Source organism: Cetorhinus maximus, chromosome 13, assembly GCF_964194155.1.
Source record: "Cetorhinus maximus chromosome 13, sCetMax3.hap1.1, whole genome shotgun sequence".
In the NCBI taxonomy this organism is placed as follows: Eukaryota; Metazoa; Chordata; class Chondrichthyes; order Lamniformes; family Cetorhinidae; genus Cetorhinus; species Cetorhinus maximus.
This window is the reverse complement of record NC_135891.1, coordinates 40,449,855-40,475,903: the sequence shown is the minus strand read 5'-3', so window position 1 is coordinate 40,475,903 and position 26,049 is coordinate 40,449,855.

Sequence of the window (26,049 nt, the reverse complement as noted above, 5' to 3'; positions counted from 1 at the left end):
CTAATAAAAATGGTACTATGAAAGGGGTTTTATTGTTAAAAGGTGAAGTTAGAAGAGGCTCGTGACACAATGAGAATTTACATTCAATGAGTGGTGCTAAGTATAACTTCAGCAGTTTTGTGCGTGCAGTGCAGAGGCAATGTGAGATCAAAAGCAGCTGTAAGCCTCCACAGGAACCAAAATGAAAAGAACCTCATTTTGAATTCTTAAGGTGAAATTGCTTTGCCTGGTGTCTGGTTAAGTTTATGGGTTGCTGTTGCCTTAATGGAGATTAGTTTGGGAATTTGTTAAAAGTTATGATAGTAGTGATTCGTAGCCATGTGTGTGTTTATGTAAAACCTAGAGAACTGGTGGTCTGATTCCTGAATTTAGAGTTGCATCTCAAACATAACACTTAAAATTATAGGTTATGATAGTTGTTTAAAGTTTCCCTCTGGGATTTTTAAATAAATCAGCTTTACCAGCTGCTCGGTCATAACAATCCCAAGAGCCATGTTGCTAGAGTGTTGGGTTTTGCAGCAATCGCTGTTTTCCAGCAAGTGCAAGGGGCTATTGACTGCACACATATGGCCTTGAGAGCTCCCTGGCAATAGCCAGTCACAGTCATCAAAGAATGTGCAGCTGTTATGTGATCATAGAAGACAAGTCCTGCGTGTTTGTGCTGAGTTCCCAAGGAGCTCCCACAACACCTACATTCTGACCCACGCCCAGGTGCCACAGGTTTTTGAAGGATCTCAATGATTGCAGGGTTGGCTCCTTGGCAACAAGGAATACCCCCAGAAGATCTGGCTGATGATGCCAGTTCACTGTCCGAAGGGTGCCACTAAGGAGAGCTACAATGCCACAAGGTCCACAACTGAGCAGACGATGGGGCTCCTAAAGATGAGGTTCAGATATTTGGACTGCTCAGGCGGGGCTCTCCAATACTTCCCACAGAGAATGTCCCAGATAATCATTGTCTGCTGTGCCCTGCACAACCTTGTACAGCAAATGGACTTAGCTGAGGGAGACGTGGAGGACCAAAATATTTCCTCGGATGATGAAGGTAGTGAAGGGGATGGTGATGATAAGGGCCAGGATGTTGCAGAGGAACATGCAGAGGCACTGCAAGGGTACAACACAGAAGACAGGCCTGTGACAATTGGATAGCTAACAGATTATAGGCTAAGTAAGCTACCAAGACATTTCCCTACTATTTGGGCCTGAATCTTGCGCTCGTCGAGTGCATGCAATTGGTGGTCCTGGAAGCGGATGCGAAATCCCTGAACGTAATTTCATACTGGCTGGCCAATTAACGGGCAGCCAGCATGAAATGCACACTGAGAAAGGCTCAGCGCTGCCGGGGGAGGTGGGAAGAGGGCGGGACCCGAGAAAAGTGAGGGTGCATTGAGCAAGCCCCCTGAAGGGAGACAGCTGCTGCGGAGCTGCCTCGGGTAGATGCAGACCCAGATATATTAAATGAGAAGAAAAAGAAGCAGCAAACTCTTTCTATGCAACACGTTCAAACACCTGACAGCAGAACTCAAAAAAACATCTGTCACCAGGCATCCTTTTTATTATATTTCACCTCGGTCATTTCATCCCGCCCTGGATCGAGGTTGTAGCAAAATTGTGAAGCTCGCCAGGCCGATTGGCCCGTCTGCCACCCATAAAAGTGGCGGGCAGTGTAAAATCGCAGTCAATAGGTTTTTCATGACATAATTGGCCCTTTAATTGTCGGCGGGCACAGCTCCAACTCCCACACATGTTCTCTGACCGCAATATCGCACGCAGGCCCAGCGCCATTTTGCACAATTTTACGTGCATGGGTGCATGTCCAACCTCGCATGCAAAATCCCGGTCTTGGGTGGGATTTTGCGTGTCAGCTGGTATCAGGCATGTTCGGTGGCGTGAGCATACAATATGGTGAGAAGGCCAAAAATTGGTTTGCCCCTATCTACCCTGACCAGCCCCCTCATGATTTTGAACATCTCTATCAAATCTCCTCTCAGCCTTCTTCTCTTCAAGGACAATAGTCCCAAACTCTCCAATCTATCCTCATTGCTGAAGTTTCTCATCCTGGAAACATTCTGGTAAACCTCTTCTGCACTCTCTCCAATGTGTTCACATCCTTCCTATAATATGGTGCCCAGAACTGTCAGTGAGGTGCTCACCAGCTTGTGACCCTGAGCCTAGTCTAGAACATGCACCATCGAGGCGAATGTACCTACGCTGGTGGAGGGTACAGGTGAACATCATGATGGTGCATCTTCTAAAGATTCTGAGGCATCCTACTCAGAGGTTGAATTGGAGATGGAGCTGTGGCTGGTCTCCATTGGGAGCCTCCCACTTTTTTTGCTGGTACCTGGAATGGAGAAAAGAAAGATTTAGTGGATACCTAAGCAGGCTCCTTAATGAAAACAATGTGATACTCTGTGGCCGCATTTGACAGCAGACTGGAGGCATCCACACTGGCTTGCCGGAGGAGTTCTATCTCACCTTCAGCACAGGCATGGTCCTGCTCCTCCCGACTAGCTCTGTGGCCTCCTCCTTGAAAGGACTCGAATGTCAAAATGTCGCCTCCGGCCCTGGCCTACACCCTCTTTTCGTGGCTGTTTTTGTCCTGCATACAGAAAGAAGGATTGACTCCTGAGCAGTTTAGGAGTATGAATGCCTATGGCTGCTCCTAAGCCCTCTCCAGTAAGTGATTGACAAGCAGGATGCCCTGTAACTGATAGAAGATTGAGAGCATGAAGGGTCTGGCACACATTCAGTGTACATGTCCCATCTGCTGCTGAGTCCTGCAAACCAAACTCCTGTCTGATATCCCTGTGCACTCACACACTTACACTGCCTGGTGCCTTTATGAGTGTCACTTTTCAGTGAGTAGGCAACTACCTTGGCGGAGCGCAGCAGATCTTTCATTCTCTTTCTGTACTGCTGGGCTGTTCTCCTATGGGTCCCATGAGAGATAATATCCTGCCTAGGCACTGTGGTCAGATAGGAGGGCATCCTGCTGCCATTCCTGGGAAACAGTACCTCCCATTTTTCCTGGACGGCCTGGAGGAGAAACTGCAGGGAGTCTTCACTGAACCCAGAGGCCACACGTTGTCTGGTCTGCAACATCCTGATCTCAGCAGAGTCCGGAGCTCTTGGCTTGCAGTGAGTGAATGGCTGTCTGGGGTGCCCTTTAAATAGGGACCTTCAACCCCATGAGATAACAGCGAGGACAGCAACTTCTTGCCCGTCTCTGCCGCAAGATTCGGTGAGCTCCTCGTGGATGTATATGTAATGAGCTGAACAGCGCAAGATTCTGCATAGTCAGCCATCTCACCCCCTCAGAAGAAGTCACTGCCACTTCTGCACCTGCTACTGAACTTGGACTCCAAAAGGAGTCCATTTTGCCCATTGTACTACAAATAGCTGTGAAATTAGACAAATTCCTTCAGAAATAAGTTTGATCAGATCATTTATGATAAACTTCTGATCAGAATTGTGTTATTTACTATATTGCACTAGTCTCATGAGAAGTTCATTTTAACAAGTTATTTGAATGTCTCAGCATAATTAGTTAAAACATTCTCTAATGAGAATATGATTCTTGCTCATTTTATGTTCAATGTAGAGAAGCTGGCAGTGTCATTGTAAAATGAAGCATGATAAAAATTCCAGGGGCTGAATTTCCCAAAGTCTAGTTCTACCACCTGTATTGTGCTGGGAGCAGACTCCCAGATGGCAGCTGGCCTCATTGATTGCCCAGCAAACCCTGTTGGATTTCCCTGTGGCCTAGTTTAGGGTGGGTGGGGTGGGAAGGGGTAAACCCACACTCGCCTCACTCCAGGGATCCTGGTAAGGTCCCGAGCGGAATACCGGCAGTGACCACCGCTACTGGTGGCACTGCTTGTGCTGGTAAACTGCCTGCCTTTGTTTAGCCAGCAGCTTTTGGGTGTGGGGTTTCCACCCCTGCTCTGGGTTTAATTCGACAGGAGGGCCACTGTTGTCAAGGCAAGTGCCTGTTACCATGGAAGAGTGTCAGGCCTCCTGGAGAAAAGTGACATGGGATTCCCACCAGCTTTCCAGCTGGTAGGTGCCCTCTCCACCGCCAACATTGAATTCCGCCCATTACCTTAGCTCAGAAGCTTCGTTGAGCGTCGGAACCAGGCCTACTGCCAGAGACATGGGAAGCGACTAGAAATCCCTGAGCAGTTTATGAACATCCTCCTTCAGCCGTACGTCACTTGTGGCTCAGTTGGGAGCACTTTTATTCCTGAGTCTAAAGGTAATGGATTCAAGTCTCACTCGAGTTGAGCATAAAAATCAAGGTTGACAGGCTTGTGCAGTACCCGGAGTGCTGCACTATCGGAGGTGCCTGCCTCTCAGATGAGATGCCAAAGCAAGGTGCTGTCTGCCCTCTCAGGTGGATGCAAAAGTTCTTATGGCATTAAATCAGTGAAGAGCAGGGGAGTTATCCCTCGTGTCCTTTATCCCTTAATCAGTATCAAGAATAGATTATTAGATCATCACATTGCTGTTTGTGGGAGTTGGCTGCCGCAGTTCCTACCTTAATAAAGTGATCAAATTTCAAAACTACTAAACTCATGTAAAACACTTTGAGATATCCGGTGGTTGTGAAAGGCACCATATGAAAGCAAGAGAAGAATTTTCTGGTCGGCAAGCGGGGGCGGGGCCCGCTCACCGACACGTAAAATGGCGTGTGGTGACGTCAGGCGGGCGTCCCAACGTCACCGCGCATCACTTAGATTTTCTATCTATTCTATCTGCGGCCGCGCAGACAACTCGGCTGAACTGTCAAAGGCCTATTAAGGCCTTTTAAAAACTAATTAAAATAGTTAAATGAGCTGCCCATCCAACCTTAAGGTTGGCGGGCAGGTGAAGAGCCCAGGCGGCTTTTGCATTTTTCCTGAAACCTCATCCACGGGCGGAATGAGGTTTCATGAAGGGTTTAAAAATTCAATAAAAATTATTTTAAAAATTAATTGACATGTCCGAGCTCATGTGACACTGTCACATAAGGGGACATGTTTTAAAAGTTTTTAATTAGTTTATTCATATGTTTAAAAGTTAAACAAATCTCCCTGAGGCACCTCTGTGCCTCAGGGAGATTTCTGTGCTCTTTTGTGTGCATGCGTGAAAGAGCGTAGGCCCTGATTCAGGGAATCCACCCCCCTGCCCGCACAGGGAGCGCTCAGCGCTTCCAGGTGAGCGTCGCGCTGGGCGGGCCTTAATTGGCCCGCCAAGTAAAATGGCGGCGCGGACCCGATCGGGTTTGTGCTTGCTCCCGCCCGCCCATGCACAACCCCACCGACGGGGGGAAAATTCAGCCCCAAGGTCTCTTTTTTACAGACATTCTCTCAAACTTCTGCCAGGTTATGAGGTTGAAAAGGCTTAGGAAGGTACAGAGGCAGGTTGGCTACAGCTTTAAAAAGCTGATTGTCATATTAATTACACCGAAGCAATAAAACAGACAAGCTGATAAACACCTACCTAGATTGGCAGCAAGAATCATTTCTAGGAGGAAAAAATATTTTTTATTTATTCTTTCATATGTAATGGCAGGATTTATTTAAAATGGTGGCCTGTTTTAAGAAACAGGTTAAAGCATTACTCCATAGAATTCCATAGAATTTGCAGGGCAGCAACAGGCCATTTGGCCCACCTGGTCCATGCCAGTGTTTGTGCTCCATAAGAGCTGCCTCCAGCCCAATGCTTTACTGACGGGCTTTCCATACTGATGCTAAGTATTTGACATGAAGTTCAAATATCTCATGGACACGATGGAGCTTTTCTCTGAGCACACATGGATTCCTAGCCTGCTGCAGGCCTCAACTCCTGTTCATTTGGGCACCATGGAGCACATTAGTGATTTTAGTCAATCATATTGATTTTTATAAAATGTATATCATTAGTTTTGATAGATGGGTTTTTAATTTGGCAACAAAAAGTAATTTTCATTGATAAGTTAATCATATAATCAATGGTAAAACACTTACAGGTTAACTCTTAATTAAAAAGTGAAGTGAATGATATTCAAGTACAACAAAGTGAAGAAAAATGTAATTGGCAAAGCTGCTGGCCCTCAATGGCTCACTGGGTAAATACAGAGCATGTGGACTGAGTTTGATTCACTGATCTGTACTGAGAGAGAGCTATTGAAGGGATTGGAGACACAGATACAAAATGGTACAATAATTACCTGTAAAAGGTTACATATTGCATTTTTACATATTTAATTTACTAACATATACAATTAGTTATAATTATACTTTAAATATTTCAGGTGTTTCAAGTTCTTATTCTGAAGCTGTTATGAGCTGTAAAATATTAATATAATTCTAATAGATTAAAATAGGAAAGAAAAATAATGCGATTTTTATGTAGGGGAGCTCTATCATTACAATGACTTGGTAAATTGAAATTATATTATATTAAAAACAGTGATTACAAAAATGATCAATATATTGAATTTCTTTTGGAATTAACTCACTTAAGGTAAATTTATGACTGTGCCTTGAGGATTGTTTTAAAATAATTGATTTCATTAACTGTGCTAGAAATATAACTCGGTATATGTTCATAGTTTAGCAATTAAATAAATTAGGTTGTACAAATTGTTCTGTATTTAATTATCCATGGATAGAAAATATATTATGTGTCTAGAATTTATTTAATCATATTTAATGTTTATAGTAAAATAAATACCTTACATTGTTATGTCCTTGTCTATTAGCTTTAAGCAGCATTTAATGTTCAGCATTTAGTATTTAGTGAGCTACATATGAACTCTGCAGGGTGAGCTTTATGGTTCAAATGGTCTTTCTTTCTCCAAACTTTCTTATGGTCTTGGTTGACATTAGGAAATTAGTGTATACAGCTTGTCAAAACTCCATCTTTTTTCAAGTCTGCTGCGTTAACTTTGAAAGTGAGTATAGGAAGAGTATTAGTGATTTTGATTGCAAACTGAAAAACCGACATCAAGGCCAATAGTGCAAAGAACCACCAAAATTGAAAGATGTAGGCAAGCAGCAGAGAAAAGATGAGTGAGTAAATAGGTGATGTTGGACATGTGTTTTACATGTCTCTGGATTGTAGGAGGAACAGAAGATTGGGAGGTGTCTTGAGAGAGGAGTGTAATATTTTTAGTATAGGCATATGCATGATTGTACATTTCTTTATCTTTAACATATAATGTACACGACTTTTTATAACGTCAGGCCAGATAGCACAGAACATAAACAACTGAAGTCTTCATATTGTTATGATCTCCATAGAGACAGATAACTTTTAAAGAGAAATTCAAACATCCAGTTATTATCTGAAAGATTTCACTTTTTTAAACATTTACTATGACAAATGCAAGGAGAACACTATTCAGTAAACACTATTTGCTTTTTGAAGGCAACTTATAATTTAAACTATCAAACAGAATTTTCCCCTTTCGATTTTTAATGACAACTGAAAACTCCAATTTTGTTACCTAACTTGGTGTCTTAGTGGACATGCAATTTTCCAGGAACCAATCCAAAGTAATTTGTAGCTCCCAAAAGTTTTATTCCTGTTCTTTTACTTCCCCAATGCCATCTTCCACAGTGAAGGTTTTCCTAGGGATTCTGCCTCTAGATCCAGATATGTGAATCCTCCAGCCATGTTTTAACTTGGTCACAAACTTGGCCTTCAAACTGAGCATGAACTCCCACCTGCATGGCCCGTGCTGAACAATAAGCATTTTGTTTCCTTAAGATGCAGGCCTGACTGACTCTATTTCATTGACTCACCTCCTCTCAGTTGGCTGCAGACCCTAAAATACCAAACTGCAACTCCTGTCTGTCTGTGATATGCCTGGGTTTATAGGTAAGCCTGTAACCTGATCTCAAATTGGCTTCCTCCACCCTCTTCCCCATGGCAACAGGAAACACGTTAATTTTTTTTTTCTACTTAGAAATGCTAAACAGTTATCTTTGATCTCAACTCTCCTTTCATTTAGAAGTAAAGGGATTGTTTACAGCACGTAATAATTTATAGAGCCACAGTAATATGGTTGACTCTTAACTGCTCTCTGAAATGGCCTAGCAAGCCACTCAGTTCAAGGGCATTTAGGGATGGGCAACAAATGCTGCCCTTTCCAGTGGCCCCCACATTCCATGAAAGAATATAAAAAACAATTGTTAACAACTGAATATTGATACTAGTGTATGTAACTAGTAGAATAGATAAGGGAGAATCAGTGGATGTGGTGAATTCGGATTTCAAGAAGGCTTTTGATAAGGTCCCACATAAGAGGCTAGTGAGCAAAAATAAAGCACATGGGATCGGGGGTAATAAACTGGCATGGATTGAGAATTAGTTGACAGACCGGAAACAGAAATTGGGAATAAATGGGTCTTTTCCCGGACGGCAGGCAGTGAATAGTAGTGTACCACATGGATCAGTGCTCGGGCTCAAGCTATTCACGATATATATAAATGACTTGGATGAGGAAACCAAATGCAATATTTCCAAGTTTACTGATGACACAAAACTGGGCGGGGTTGTGAGTTGTGAGGAGGATGCAAGGAGGCTTCAGGGTGATTTAGACAAGTTGTGTGTTTGTGCAAACACATGGCAGGTGCAGTATAATGTGGATAAATGTGAAGTTACATGCTTCGGTGTGAAAAACAGAGAAAGGCAGAGTATTATTTAAATGGTGATATTTGGGAAATGTGGATGTACAAAAGGATCTGGGTGTCCTTGTGCACCAGTCAATGAAAGTAAACAGGCAGGTGCAGCAAGCAATTAGGAAGGCAAATGTTATGCTGGCCTTCATTGCAAGAGGATTTGAGTTCAGAAGTAGGGATGTCTTACTGCAGTTATACAAGGCCTTGGTGAGACCACACCTGGAGTAATACATGCAGTTTTGGCCTCCCTACCTAAGAAAAGATATAATTGCCAAAGAGGAAAGGTTCACTAGGCTGATACCGGGATGGTAGGACTGAAGTATGAGGAGAGATTGGTTCGACTGGGCCTGTATTCACTAGAGTATAGAAGAATGAGAGGGGATCTGATTGAAACATATCCCATGGCTAAACAGACTAGATGCAGGGAGGATGTTTCCTCTGGCTGGGGAGTCTAGAACCAAGGGCCACAGTTTCAGGATGCAGGGGAGGCCATTTAGGGCTGTGATGCGGAAAAATTTCTTCACTCAGAGGGTGGTCAACCTGTGGAATTCTCTACCACAGAAGGCTGTGCAGGTTGGGTCACTGAGCACATTCAAGAAAGAAATTGATAATTTTTTGGATATTAGGGGCATCTAGGGGTATGTAGAGAAAGCGGAAATATGGCATTGAGATAAAGGATCAGCCATGATCATATTGAATGATGGAGCAGGCTCAAAGGGCTGAATGGCCTACTCCTGCTCCTAGTTTCTATCTTTCTATGGGCTCAATTTTCCCCCCATCAGGGAGGTGGGGGGTTGTGTGGGGGCAGGCGGGAGCAAGCGCGAGTCCAATCGGCGCCCCTGATTGGGGGCGCGCCACCATTTTAGGTTGCCGGGCCAATTAAGGCCTGGAAGCTCCTTGTGCGTGTGGGGGGGAAGGGGGGGATTCCCTGAGCCAGGGCCTGCATGCAAGCTACAGAGCACGTAAATCTCCCTGAGGCACGGAGCTGCCTCAGAGGGATTAGTTTAAGTTCTGAAAAATTTAATAAAGGAAAAAAATATTTAAGGGCATGTCCCCTCATGTGAAACTGTCACATGAGCTGGGACATGTCCATTAATTTTTTCAAAATTTTTTATTTAATTAATAAATCCTTCATGAAACCTCATACCGCCCATGGATGAGGTTTCATGAAAAATGCAAAGGCCGCCTGGGCTCTCCGTTTGCCCGGCAACCTTAAGGTTGGACGGGCAGCATTCTTAACAACTTCAATTACTTTTTGGATGGCCTCAATAGGCCTTTGACAGCTCGGCGAGCGCGCTGCCAACGTGGCCACGCACCCATCGAACTGACAATCTAAATGACGCACAGTGACGTCGGGACGCACGCCCAATGTCACCGCGTGTCATTTTACGAGTCGGCGAGCAAGGCCTGCCCCCGCTCGCCGACCTGAAAATTCTTCCCTTGGTAACAATGAGAGCTGTTCCTAAATCTACAATGGCCTGAATTTTACCTTTGGCGGGCTCGTACGATCGGCAGGCCCGGGAGAGGCCGGCAAATGGACCGCCGACCCCGATCGGCCCCCTACTACGATTTCACGCTGGCTGGCCAATTAACGGCCCCCCCAGTGTGAAACGCGCGCTGAAAAGCTCAGTGATGCCGAGGTGCGGGAGGGTGGGTGGCAGCAAGAGGGTCAGCGATGACGTCACCCGCGGGCGCAGGTGAGCGCTGCGAGAGAGCTCCCTGAAGGCAGACAGCTGCCTCAGGGGGCTGCAGACCTTCCACTGATGAAATAAAGTTTTAAAAAGCTGCAATAAAACGTCCATGCATCACAATCAAGCACCTGAAAATATACCCCATAAAAATGCTGTCCACGGATATTTATTTTTATTTTATTTCATCACGGAGATTCCATCCAGCCCTTGGATGAGCTTTGATGAAAAATGTAAAAGACAACTGGCCGATTCGCCTGATCGCCAACCGTAAGGTTGGACGGGCCACGAAAAATTGTAGACAACTGCGCCGTTAATGGGCTTAATTGCCCACTTAATTATCGGCAGGTGCGCTTCTGACTTTAGCGCGCGCCTGCCAAGCGAAATATCGCGCAAGTATGCGATGACATCTGGATGCTCACCCAACATCATCTCGTGCAATTTTACGTCCGATCGGTTTGGGCATGCGCCCTCTCACGGGACGTAAAATTCTGCTCAATGGGTAGTCCCTTATCTCCCAGGCCCCTGAAAGGTATAGAAGCATAGGGCAGAATTTTCAGGTTGGCGAGCGGGGGCAGGGCCCGCCGAACTGTCAAAGGCCTATTAAGGTAATTTAAATAGTCATGGAAACAATTACCAGGGCTGCCCGTCCAACTTTAAGGTTGGCGGGCAGGCGAAGAGCCCAGGCAGCCTGCACATTTTTCATGAAGCCTCATCCACGGGCGGGATGAGGTTTCATGAAGGGTTTATTAATTAAATAAAAATTTTTGAAAAAATTCATTGACATGTCCCAGCTCATGTGACACTTAATTGGCCCACCCATGTGAAATGGCAGCGCAGCCCCAATCGGGGGCGCCAATCAGGTTCGTGCCCACCCCTGCACAACCTCCCTGACGGGGGGAAATTTCTGCCTCAAGAGTAAATATTTTGCACCTCCCTCTCCATAAAACAAGTTGAATCTTCTTCAGATTTCGGACAATTGAACCACCCAGGCTTACTGTCAGGCAGGCTCCAGGACATGTCACGTGACCCTTTTCATTTACCTAAACTTAAAGACACAATCCTAAACTATAACATTCTGATAAAACAAAAGATATAGTCCTAAAACATCAAAATCGTATAACCCTTACAATTGCAACAATGTTCCCTTCTTCTTTCTGCTTTTAGTTATTTAGGATATTCTTAGGAAATTGGGTTGTGCAACATTGGTTATGAATGCATAAAAAAATACTGTGTCTGCTATTTTAACAAGAGGCGTTAACCTGGCTACATCCCATAAAAAAACATTACTTAAAAAATCGAATTTGTCACTGCTAATAGTTGAAGTATCAAAAATATCCCCACCAATTAAGATGACTAACTTGTTCTTGACCTTCTCGCCTGTGGTGATCTACTCAGCGTTATTTTTGTAGAAATTTCTTACTATATCTATTTCCAGTCCAAAGAGCATGATCAGTTAGATGAATTATCATTTTATACGTTATCAGATTAATCAATTTTACAGTTTCACTCGGTTGGCGGGGGCAGGTATGGGGTGGTGGTGGGAGGGTTGGGAGTGGAGAATCACATCAGAGAACCAAACACTTTATGAAAAATTGGTATTTTCCTGCTTCGACACACAGATGTCTCCAATAATCGGATCACCCGAACTTGTTCCCTTTCATGCTACTTCCTTGTTTTCCAGTATTTCTTTGCTCCACTTCAATTATTGCAAAAATAGAATTCCTTTCAATCTTCTCATTTCAATGCTTTCCATTATTTGTTATAATCCTTCAGTACAAAACCCTCTTCTAAGCATAGCGCTTTCCCCAGTGTTGCAACTTGTCTTGGGGTTTAGTACAAATTTAAACTGGACAAATATTTCAACCTGTGGACTTCATTAGACCAAAAACATTGTGTATTCAGTTTCTTTTTCCTTGGAATTGAATTATTGAATAATTTGCGAGGAATCGCCTTAATCAAGCATTTTAAATGCACATTTTTCCCAGTGATTTTCTTTGCCCTGGTGAGATTTGCAAGTGCAAGAGAAGGTAAAGTAGGTTAGAATTTCATTTGCACAGCTGAATGGTAATCTGGTGGAGCAATTCATTCATCTTTTATCAACCACCTCCCCCTCCCCCCATCCGTCCTCCATGAATTTAAATGGCAGTGATTTTACTTTGCGCACTTAACATAAACAAAGGGACGAATTTTCCGGTCAGTGAGCAGGGGCGGGGCCCACCCACCGACACGTAAAATGATGCGTGGTGACATCGGGCAGGCGTCCGGATGTCACCGCGCGTCATTTAGATTTTCAGTTTCGGCGGGCACGCAGCCGAGTCGGCTGCATGCCCGCCGAACTGTCAAAGGCCTATTAAGGCCATTAGGAAAGTAATTAAAGTGGTTAAGAATGCTGTCCGTCCAACCCTAATGTTGGCGGGCAGGCGAAGAGGCCAGGCGGCCTTCACATTTTTCATGAAACCTCATCCACAGGCGGGATGAGTTTATTGATTAAATAAAAAATTTTGAAAAAATTCACTGGCATGTCCCAGCTCATGTGACACTGTCACATGAGGGGACATGTCTTAAAATATTTTGTTTCCTTTATTTAAATGTTTAAACCATAAACTAATCTCCCTGAGGCAGCTCCGTGCCTCAGAGAGATTTCTGCACTCTTTTGCGTGTATGTGCAAAAAAGCGCAGGCCCCGACTCAGGGAATCCCCGCCCCACCCCCCTGCCCGCACGGGGAACGCTCAGCGCTTCAGGGCGCGCGTCACGCTGGACAGGCCGTAATTGGCTATAACTATTGGTATATGTAAAAAAAAACTTCTACTATTCCCCAACACAGTTTCTTAATGTTCATATCAGTAAAACATAAAAGTGCAATTTTCTTTCCAATTTTTCATGTCAAGTTAAAAATTGGAATTTTTCGCTCTCTGGACCAAGGGGTGAGCTATTTTCATTCCATCATATTTGGCTGAAATTGAATCACATGAAGGAATAATATGCAAAGCATATTCCATCATCTAACCTCATACTGCCATCCACACATAATCATGATTCAAGCAGCACTTTACTCCTAAGCTATTTATCTATCTAAATTCCACTATTGTATTATTCTACAGTGATTTGCTTCAGATATTACAAAATGGGAAACTGAGTAGAAACATGTAGCGCTGTCATGTACTTGTTAGTGTTTTTTAAGTGGTGGGCACAGATTACAATCCCTGCGATTACTGGCAACTCAATCTGCAGCAGTGTATAAGTTCATTGATATTGTTTGCTAACTAAAATTAGTAAAACTGGTAAAATTTAGCGAAATTCACTAAAGTAATTGAACCATAAGGGCAGATTCCCACGCTAGTTGGAAACCAATGGGATGAATATTATAGGTGGTGTTGGGACCCCAACGTCGATGTAAAAACTGGGTCCTGAGCATGCACTCGCTGGCAGCGGGAGCTGCTCAGCAATTTTACAACACGTGGCCTCCTAATTGGTCGCCTATGGGCCCGTCATCCAGTCAGGGACCGGGGGGCAGGCTCCTTATACTGCTGGCCCAATCACAGGGACAGAAACTCTGAAGCCTCAGCAGGGCCAATGGGACTGAGGATTGCAGGAGACCTGGGCCTCTGAGACGTAACTTGGGGAAACAAAAACACAGGGCCACGGGTTGGAAGGAAAGCCCCTCTGCGGAGGTCACTGGGGCCTTGGATGCTGTCTTCCCTGACCATTGCCCCTTCTTTGTCTCATGGAGCCTTGCATCCTGGATTGCAGCAGAGAGGTTGCCTCCATTCAGCTCGAGGCCTCCCCACACAGCGGGGGATTTTTCTGCCATCAGCAAAATGTTAAAGGCACTGTAAAATGGCCTCTAATTGGGCCTTCAACTATGTAAATTGGCTGCCTGCCTCCTTGGGCTGGGCAGCCTTCCGCATCCGGTCCCATTGTTGGTAAAATTACCTGGTGGTGAGACCACATTGGGGAGCAAATCTGCCCTGGTTTCCTATGATTTTACCCCAACCCCCCCACCGGCACCAGCCTGCCTCCTGGAGGTCAGTAAAATCCTGGCCCATGTTCCTGTAAAACAAAGATATTCCTCATATAGTGCTGTCCAATAAAATTGCGACAAAGATGCTGCTAACAGAAAAGATAATAAGACAACATTCTAGTTTGTGAGAACAAGTATTATTTGTATGAGCGCTTGTGTGGAATTAAAAATGGGAGCCAGGTTTGTGCTGATGTGACAAATCACTGAAAGCCGGCCTCTTTAGTGCTTCCAATTTTAATCAGCTGCCAAGGTCAGAACCTCTGAAACTCCCTCCCTGCACCTCTCCACCTCTCTTTCCTCCTTTAAGACACTCCTTAAAATCTATTTGTTTGACTAAGCTTTTGGTCATCTGCCTTAATGTATCCTTAAGTGGTTCAGTATCAAATTTTGTTCTAAAATGCTCCTGTGAAGCTATAACAGGTGTCAGAGATCATGATCCACGTATGATTATAAGACATAGGAACTGGTCATACCAAGTGTGTCAGGGGGCTAAGACTTCACTCTATATTTTCATATCATCATGGCTAATTTATGATTTTAAAAAAACTGGACAAAGCCTTTAAAATGATTGAAGCCATAGCTGGCTATGACTCAAACAACAGGAATTTTCTGGCATTCAGAGAAGCTGACACCTCATTATCTCTGAAGAGATGCTAATGACCCCTATGACTGCAGACACCAAATTTCAAGGGAATTGTACAAAGGCCATTTATATTTCTTAGGCCAGGCCTGGCCAACTGAGATGACCAGCCTGCTAGGACAAAGGACCCTGAAACATCTTTTGAAATCCTTAATGGTGAAACATTACCAATCTCAAGAATCAGACTAAGGAATGTACATCCTTTGTCTAAGCCAAAGGGGAGAGGTGGGAGTCACCACACCCCACCACCCACTAAGCTGGTGGAACCTGTAATATTACCTTGTGGAGCTGTAAACCAGTCTGCTATCTTCCATCTAACAAGCAGTAACTCAGAACCCAAGCTCTGTCCAGGTTTAAATGCCTGGCCCCATCTACACTTCTGAACTTTTATGCTGGCGCCTACAAGACTAATTCATCTTTATGTGTCTATCCTATCATGGAAGTCATCTCGATTGGAAAAGTGAATTATCCAGCATCCGTCTTCAACCTGCTGACTCTGTGAAAGAATACAGCATTGGACTTTGATTCTGGACTCTGGGCTCATGTTAAACAATAATTCTTTATTCTGTAGTTTTTACACTGTATTACCCCCTTTTGTTAAATGAGTGAAAAAGGTGGCTATGTTGTGACCCTTTCTCTCATATTTGTGTGAGAATAAACCACCCCTCTGAGTTTACCCCATCTCGAGTTTGCTGTGGAGTTGTTAATGGAAATTGGCTCACACCAAATCTGATGGGTTGGGAAAATACACCACCACATAAAGGGGGAAATCAAAATCAAAACACCTTTCTGTTTATGGCCGGGTGATGCGAGGAGAAATTGGGGCTCTTTAAACTAACCTCCCTCCTCTCCATAACAAAGTGGGCTATTAACAAGCCTAAAGATGGTCAGTGAAGTCACTGCTTTTGGACAACAGACGCTAGCTGTTGAACAGGATCATTGGAAGAGAAAGACCAAGCTATTGCTCAGGTGGCCGAACCCAGGTTGTGCTGGAAAGGGCAGACTGATAAAGGTCATTTTACTGTTAAATGAACGACAAATTGTTGAACCCATAAAACTTAAATAAAAGTTTCAATTCAAGTACACTTGGTTGGTGACTCCCACGACTTCTGAGTCAACTAAGAATTAGTGAGTGTTAAGATGAACTGTAGTTGCAGCTGGTTCTACACAGCTAAATCCCATGTGAAAGTTCTCAGCTGAACAGCTTAGTGGGGAAGAAACAAAAGATCTCTGTACACTTCAGCTCATGGTTAGAGCATCAAAACATTATAATTCAAAAGATTGGATTGTCTGTTCAGTTGCACTCTCATGTGAAGGAGGAGGATGTAGAGTTCGGCAGCTATGAAACAGAGAAAATAACAGAAAATTTCTAATCAATTTGAAAAAAAGTGAGTTACTGGGGTAACCTGAGTAATTTTGATTCTTTCTGCTTCAATCTCTGCCTGAATTTTCACAGTGATGAGTTCCTGCCCAACCTGAATTTTCAGGGCTGTAACGCTTCTTAGCTTTTTCCTAATTTGAATTGGACAGATGTAGAAATTAGGGCCAGAATCTTTAGCACATCGGGCGGGTGCGCGCCCAATCCGAACAAGCATGAAATGACACGCGATGACGTTGGGCGAGCGTCTTGACGTCATTGTGCACTCGCGCGATATTTTGGTCAGCGGCACACTCACAATCACATGTATACTCATTTCACAACCTAGCCAGCCAACATCTGACATATGAAGCACATGTACACAGATTTCTAGATGTATTCTTGGCTTTGGCCTTTTGCTCTGGCTATAAATACTTCCAGTCCTAACTGCACCCCAAATGTTCCTAAACTGATCATAATTCCACCACAGGCCGACAATTAACAGGCCTACTAAGGCCATTAAAGTTCCAATTTAATTAAATTTTTTGGAGGGGAAAAGGCCAAGTGACCTCTGGATTTTTTTTAGGAAACCCCATCCACGGCTGGGATGAAGTTTCCAACAGCTATTAAAAATTAAATAAAAATTTCAGCATTTCATTAATAACATGTCCCTGCTTATGTCACATGAGGGGACATGTTTTTTAACAATTTAAAATTCTTTCTTTTTAATTCTTAAAGTTTTTATCCCCCCGAGGCAGCTCTGTGCCTCAGGGAGCTTCTCCTGCGTGCACCCGCGCACATGCAAGAGGTTCCCCGATCGCCATCCTCCCCCCCCAGGCCATACAGGCAGCACTGAGTGCCGCAGCATTTCATGCTGGCCGGGCCTCAATTGGTGTGACAGCTCGAAACCACAGTCGGGTTCCCAACCGCTCCCACTTACCCCCCGCTGAGCCCGCCCATCGAGTTAAACAAGGAACTATAGTGTGATAGTGAGAGATAGGTCAGATGCCCAACCCCAATCACTGATCGGACACTTTAGCAGCAAATTGAGAATAGCCAAGGTTGGCTGGAAAAGGGGGATTTGGCATTTCAGGTCAAAATGTGAAAAGGAAAGGTCAAATAAACATGATGTCAATGATAATCAAATGTGGTGAGATAAAACTTGAGATAAAACTTGAGCAGTAAGACAAAGCAGGTAATCTATGAGCAATTAAAAGAAGAATTTTAAATGAAAATGCACAAGGCCCATTCACCTCACACATACACACACACCACAGTGACTCACTATCTCTATAAAAATGACAGAATTTTAAATAACAATGTGCAAGGCCCAATCGCTATCTCTATAAACATTACACAATTTTAAATCACAATGCGCAAGACCCATTTCCCTCACACATAAACACACACCACAGTGACTCACTATCTCCACAAAAATGACAGAATTCAAATCACAATGTGAAAAGGCCATTCCCGCCCCCACACACACACATACAATCATGACTCACTATCTCTACAAAAATTAGAGAATTTTAAATCACAAAGCGCAAGGCCCATTCCCCACACTCAAACAACATAGTGACTCACTATCCCTAAAAAAATTACAGAATTTTAAATCACAATGTGCAAGGCCCACGCCCTCCACACACACATAGACCACAGTGACTCACTATCTCTATAAAAATTACAGAATTTTAAATCACAATGCGCAAGGCCCATTCCCCCCCACACACACACACACCATAGTGACTCACTATCTCTATAAAAATTACAGAATTTTAAATCACAACGCGCAAGGTCCATTCCCCATACACGCACACACACACCACAGTGACTTACAATCTCTATAAAAATTACAGAATTTTAAATCATAACATGCAAGGTCCATTCCCCATAAACACACACAACACAGTGACTCACTATCTCTATATAAATTACAGAATTTTAAATCATTATGCGCAAGGCCCATTCCCCACACACAACATTGTGACTCACTATCTCCAGAGAAATTACAGAATTCAAATCACAATGTGCAAAGCCCATCCCCCCCCACCATACACACACCATAGTGACTCACTATCTCTATAAAAATTACAGAATTTGAAATCACAATGCACAAGGTCCATTCCCCATACACACACACACGATCGTGACTCACTATCTCTACAAAAATTAGAGAATTTTAAATCACAATGCAAAAGGCCCATTCCCCATAAACACACACACCACAGTGACTTACTATCTCTATAAAAATTACAGAATTTTAAATCACACTGTACAAGGCCCATTCTCTATCTCTATAAAAATTATAGAATTTTAGATCACAATGCGTAAGGCCCATTCCCCACACACACATACACCACAGTGACGCACCATCTCTATAAATATTACAGAATTTTAAATCACAATGCTCAAGGCCCATTCACCCCACATACGCCACAGTGACTCATTATCGCTATAAAAATTACAGAATTTAAAATCACAATGCGCAAGGTCCATTCCCCATACACACACACCATAGTGACTCACTATCTCTATAAAAATTACAAAATTTGAAATCACAATGCGCAAGGTCCATTGCCCATACACACACACCACAGTGATTCACTATCTCTATAAAAATGACAGAATTTTAGATCAAAATGCGCAAGGCCACTCCCCACCCCACAAACACACCACAGTGACTGACTATCTCTATAAAAATTACAGAATTTTAAATCACAATGTGCAAGGCCCATTCTCTATCTCTATAAAAATTACAGAACTTTAGATCACAATGCGCAAGGCCCATTTCCCACACCCACTTTCACACACACCATAGTGACTCACTATCTCTATACAAATTACAGAAATTTAAATCACAATGCTCAAGGGTCATTTCTCCCCCCCCCCACACACACACGATAGTCAATCACTATCCCTCTAAATATTAAAGAATTTTAAATCACATTGTTCAAGTCCCATTCCCATCCCGCCTCCCCACACACCATAGTGACTCACTATCTCTATAAAAATTAAAGACTTTTAAATCACAATGCGCAAGGCCCATTCCCCACACACATGCCAAAGTGATTCACTATCTCTATAAAAATTACAGAATTTTAAATCAAAATGTGCAAGGCCCATTCCCCATAAACACACACACCACAGTGACTCACTATTTCTATAAAAATTAGAGAATTTTAATTCACACTGTGCAAGGCCCATTCTCTATCTCTATAAAAATTACAGAATTTTAGATCACAATGCATAAGGCCCATTCCCCACACACCCACACACCATAGTGACTCAACATCTCAATAAAAATTACACAATTTTAAATCACAATGCGCAAGGCCCACTCCCCCCCCACACACACCACAGAGGCTTACGATCTTTTAAAAATTACAGAATTTTAAATCACAATGCGCAAGGCCCACTGCCCCCTACATGCACACCACAGTGACTCACTATATCTATAAAATTACATAATTTGAAATCACAATGCGCTTGGTCCATTCCCCACACACACAGACACACCACAGTGACTCACTATCTCTATAAAAATTACAGATTTTTCAATCACAATGCACTAGGACCATTCCCCATGCACATACACCATAGTGACTCACTATCTCTATAAAAATGACAGAATTTTAGATCAAAATGCGCAAGGCCCATTTCGCCCACACACACACACACGATAGTGAATCACTATCCCTCTAAATATCACAGAATTTTAACTCACATTGTTCAAGTCCCATTCCCACCCCGTCTCCCCATAAACACACCATAGTGACTCACTATCTTTTAAAAATTACAGAATTTTAAATCACAATGCGCAAGGCCTATTCACCATCCACACACAGACCATAGTGACTCACTATCTCTATAAAAGTTACAGAATTTTAAACCAAAATGCGCAAGGCCCACTCCCGCCACACACACACACCACAGTGACTGACGATCTCTATAAAAATTAGAATTTTAAATCACAATGCGCAATGCCCATTCCCCCACCCCCCAGCCCCACACAGACAACATAGTGGCTCATTATCTCTATAAAAATTTCAGAATTTTAAATCACATTGTGGAAGGCCCATTCTCTTTCTCTATAAAAATTACAGAATTTTAGATCACAATGCGTAAGGCCCATTCCCCACACACCCACACACCATAGTGACTCATCATCTCTATAAAAATTACATAATTTTAAATCACAATGCACAAGGCCCATTCCCCCCAAACACACACACCATAGTGACTCACTAACTCTACAAAAGTTACAGAATTTAAATCACAATGCGCAAGGCCCACTCCCCCCACACACACACCATAGTGACTCATTATCTCTATAAAAATTACAGGATTTTAGATCACAATGCACAAGGACCATTACCCCCACAGACTCACCACAGTGACTAATTATCTCTATGAAAATTACAGAATTTTAAATCACAATGCGCAAGACCCATTCCCCACACACACACCACCACAGTGACTCACTATCTCTATAAAAGTTACAGAATTTTAAATCACAATGCGCAAGGCCCATTCCCCACACACACACACACCACAGTGACTGACTATCTCTATAAAAATTAGAATTTTAAATCACAATGCGCAAGGCCCATTCCCCCCACACACACACACCATAGTGGCTCATTATCTCTATAAAAATTTCAGAATTTTAAATCACAATGCGCAAGGCCCATTCCCCACACACACACACACCACAGTGACTGACTATCTCTATAAAAATTAGAATTTTAAATCACAATGCGCAAGGCCCATTCTCTTTACAAAAATTACAGAATTTTAGATCACAATGCGTAAGGCCCATTCCCCACACACCCACACACCCACACCCCACAGTGACTCATCATCTCTATAAAAATTACACAATTTTAAATCACAATGCACAATGCCCATTCCCCCCAAACACACACACCACAGTGACTCACTATCTCAATAAAAATTACAGAATTTTAAATTACAATGAGCAAGGCCCACTCCCCCCCACATGCACACCACAGTGACTCACTAAATCTACAAAAGTTACAGAATTTAAATCACAATGCGCTTGGCGCATTCCACACACACACACACACCACAGTGACTCACTATCTCTATTAAAATTACAGAATTTTAAATCACAATGCGCAAGGCCCATTCCCCACACATACACACACCATAGTGACTCACTGTCTCTACAAAAATTACAGAATTTAAAACAGAAAGCGCAAGGCCCATTCCCCCCACACACACAGCATAGTGACTCACAATCTCAATAAAACTTACAGAATTTTAAATCACAATGCGCTAGGTAAATTCGCCCCCCACACACACACACCACAGTAACTCATTATCTCTATAAAAATTTCAGAATTTTAAATCACAATGCGCAAAGTCCATTTCGCCCCCCCACCCCCACACACACGATAGTGAATCACTATCCCTCTAACTATTACAGAATTTTAAGTCACATTGTTCAAGTCCCATACCCACCCTGCACCCCCATACACAAGCCAGTAGTGACTTACTATCTTTTATAAAAACTACAGAATTTTAAATCACAATGCGCAAGGCCCATTCCCCCCCAGGCCCATTCCCCCCCACCCAACACACACATACCACAGTGACTCACTATCTCTATGCAAATTACAGAATTTTAGATCACAATGCGCAAGGCCCAATCCCCCCACACACACACCATAGTGACTCACCATCTCCATAAAAATAACAGAATTTTAAATCACAATGTGCAAGGCCCATTCTCTATCTCTATAAAAATTACAGAACTTTAGATCACAATGCGCAAGGCCCATTTCCCACACACACATACACACACACACACACACACCACAGTGAGTCACTATCTCTATAAAAATTAGAGAATTTTAAATCACAATGCATGAGGCCCATTCCCCACACACACACACCATAGTGACACACTACCTCTACAAAAATTACAGAATTTTAAATCACAATGCGCAAGGCCCATTCCCCCCAACCCCACACACACCACAGTGACTCACTATCTTTTAAAAATAACAGAATTTTAAATTACAATGCGCAAGGCCCATTCCCCCCACACACACACACCACAGTGACTCACTATCTCTACAAAAATTACAGAATTTTAATTCACAATGCACAAGGACCATTCCCCAAACATATACACCACAGTGACTCACTATCTCTATAAAAATTACAGAATTTTAAATCACAATTTGCAAGGCCCATTCCCCACACACACACACACCATAGTGACTCAGTATCTCTAATTAAATTACAGAATTTTAAATCACATCTCGCAAGGTCCATTCCCCACCCACACACCATAGTGACTCACTATCTCTATGTAAATGACTGAATTTTAAATCACAATGCGCTAGGCACATACCCCACACACAAACAACACAGTGACTCACTATCTCTATAAAAATTACAGAATTTTAAATCACAATGTGCAAAGCCCATTCTCTATCTCTGTAAATATTACAGAATTTTAGATCACAATTCACAAGGCCCATTCCCCACACACACATAACATTGTGACTCACCACCTCTATGAAAATTTCAGAATTTTAAATCACAATGCGCTAGGCACATACCCCACACACACACACACCACAGTGACTCACTATCTCGATAAAAATTACAGAATTTTAAATCACAATGTGCAACGACAACTACCCCCACACACACGCCACAGTGACACACTATCGCTACAAAAATTACAGTATTTAAATCACAATGCGCAAAGCCCATTCCCCCCACACACACACACCATAGTGACTCACTATCTCAATAGAAATTACAGAATTTGAAATCACAATGCGCTAGGCTAATTCCCCTAAACACACACACACCACATTGACTCACTATCTCTATAAAAATTACAGATTTTAAAATCACAATGTTCAAGGCCCATTCTCTATCTCTATAAAAATTACACAATTTAAGATCACAATGCGCAAGGCCCATTCCCCACACACACACACCATAGTGACACACTATCTCGATAAAAATTACAGAATTTTAAATCACATCTCGCAAGGTCCATTCCCCACACACACACCATAGTAACTCACTATCTTTGTAAAAATTACAGAATTTTAAATCATAATGCGCAAGGCCCATTCCCCAAACACATACACCACAGTGACTCACTATCTCTATAAAAATTACAGAATTTTAAATCACAATGTGCAAGGCCCATTCTATATCTCTATAAATATTACAGAATTTTAGATCACAATTCACAAGGCCCATTCCCCACACACACACACATAACATTGTGACTCACCATCTCTATGAAAATTTCAGAATTTTAAATCACAATGCGCTAGGCCCATTCCCCCGACACACACACCACAGTGACTCACTATCTCGATATAAATTACAGAATTTTATGTCACAATGCGCAAGGCCCATTCCCCACCCCCCACACACACACACCATAATAACTCACTATCTCTATAAAAATTACAGAATTTTAAATCACAATGCGCAAGGCCCATTCCCCCCGACCCCACACACACCACAGTGACTCACTATCTTTTAAAAATAACAGAATTTTAAATTACAATGCGCAAGGCCCATTCCACCCACACACACACACCACAGTGACTCACTATCTCAATAAAAATTACAGAATTTTAAATCACAATGCACAAGGACCATTCCCCAAACACATACACCACAGTGACTCACTATCTCTATAAAAATTACAGAATTTTAAATCACAATGCGCAAGGCCCATTCCCCAAACACATACACCACAGTGACTCACTATCTCTACAAAAATTACAGGATTTAAATCACAATGCGCAGAGCCCATTCCCCCCATCCACACACACACCATAGTGACTCACTATCTCAATAGAAATTACAGAATTTGAAATCACAATGCACTAGGCTAATTCCCCATACACAGATACACACCACATTGACTCACTACCTCTATAAAAATTACAGAATTTAAAATCACAATGCGCTAGGCACATTCCCCACACACACACCACAGTGACTCAGTATCTCTATAAAAATTATAGAATTTTAAATCACAATGCGCAAGGCCCAATTCGCCCCCACACACACACCATAGTGAGTCACTATCCCTTTAAAAATTACTGAATTATAAATCACTATGCGCAAGGCCCATTCCCCACCCCCCACACACACACCACAGTGACTCACTATCTCTATAAAATTTCCAGAATTTTAAATCACAATGCGGAAGGCCCATTCCCCTCACACATACAAACAATAGTAACTCACTATCTCTATAAAAATTACAGAATTTAAAATCACAACACGCTAGCTCCATACCCCACACACACACACCACAGTGACTCATTATCTCTATAAAATTACAGAATTTTAAATCACAATGCACAAGGGCCATTCCCCATACACACCCACCAAAGTGACTCACTATCTGTATAAAAATTACATAATTTTAAATCACAATGTGCAAGGACCATTCTCTATCCCTATACAAATTACAGAATTTTAGATCACAATGCGCAAGGGCCATTCCCTACACACACACACACCATAGTGACTCACTATCTCTATAAAATTTCCAGAATTTTAAATCACAATGCTCAAGGCCCATTGCCCCCCCCACACACACACCATAGTGACTCACCATCTCTATAAAATTTCCAGAATTTTAAATCACAATGCGCAAGGCCCATTCCCCACCCCCCACACACAGACCACAGTGACTCACTATCTCTATAAAAATTATAGAATTTTAAATCACAATGTGAAAGGCCCATTCTCTATCTCTATAAATATTACAGAATTTTAGATCACAATTCACAAGGCCCATTCCCCACACACACACATAACATTGTGACTCACCATCTCTATGAAAATTTCAGAATTTTAAATCACAATGCGCAAGGACCATTTCGCCCTCGCTCATGCACATGATAGTGACTCATCATCCATATTAAAATTACAGAATTTTAATTCACAATGTGCAAGGCCACTTCCCCACTCCCCACACACACACCATATTGACTCACTATCTCTATATAAATTACCGAATTTTAAATCACAATGCGCAAGGCCCATTCCCCACACACACCCACCATAGGACTCACAATTTCTATAAAAATTACAGAATTTTAAATCACAATGCGCAAGGCCCATTCCCCCCACACACACACCACAGTGACTCACTATCTCTGTAAAAATTACAGAATTTTAAATCACAATGCACAAGGCCCATTCCCCCCACACACACACCACAGTGACTCACTATCTCTATAAAAATCACAAAATTTTAAATCATCCTGCGCAAGGCCCAATTCCCAAACACACACACACCAAAATCACTCACTATCTCTATACAAATTACAGAATTTTAAATCACAATGCGCAAGGCCCATTTTGCCCCCCCACACATAGACGATAGTGAATCACTATCCCTCTAAAAATTAGAGAATTTTAAATCACATTGTTCAAGTCCCATTCCCCCCTCAACACACACACCATAGTGACCCACTATCTCTACGAAAATTGCAGAATTTTAAATTACAATGCTCAAGGCCCATTCCCCATAAACACACACACCACAGTGTCTCACTATCTCTAAACAAATTACACAATTTTAAATCACAATGTGCAAGGCCCATTCTCGATCTCTATAAAAATTACACAATTTTAAATCACAATGCACAAGGCCCAT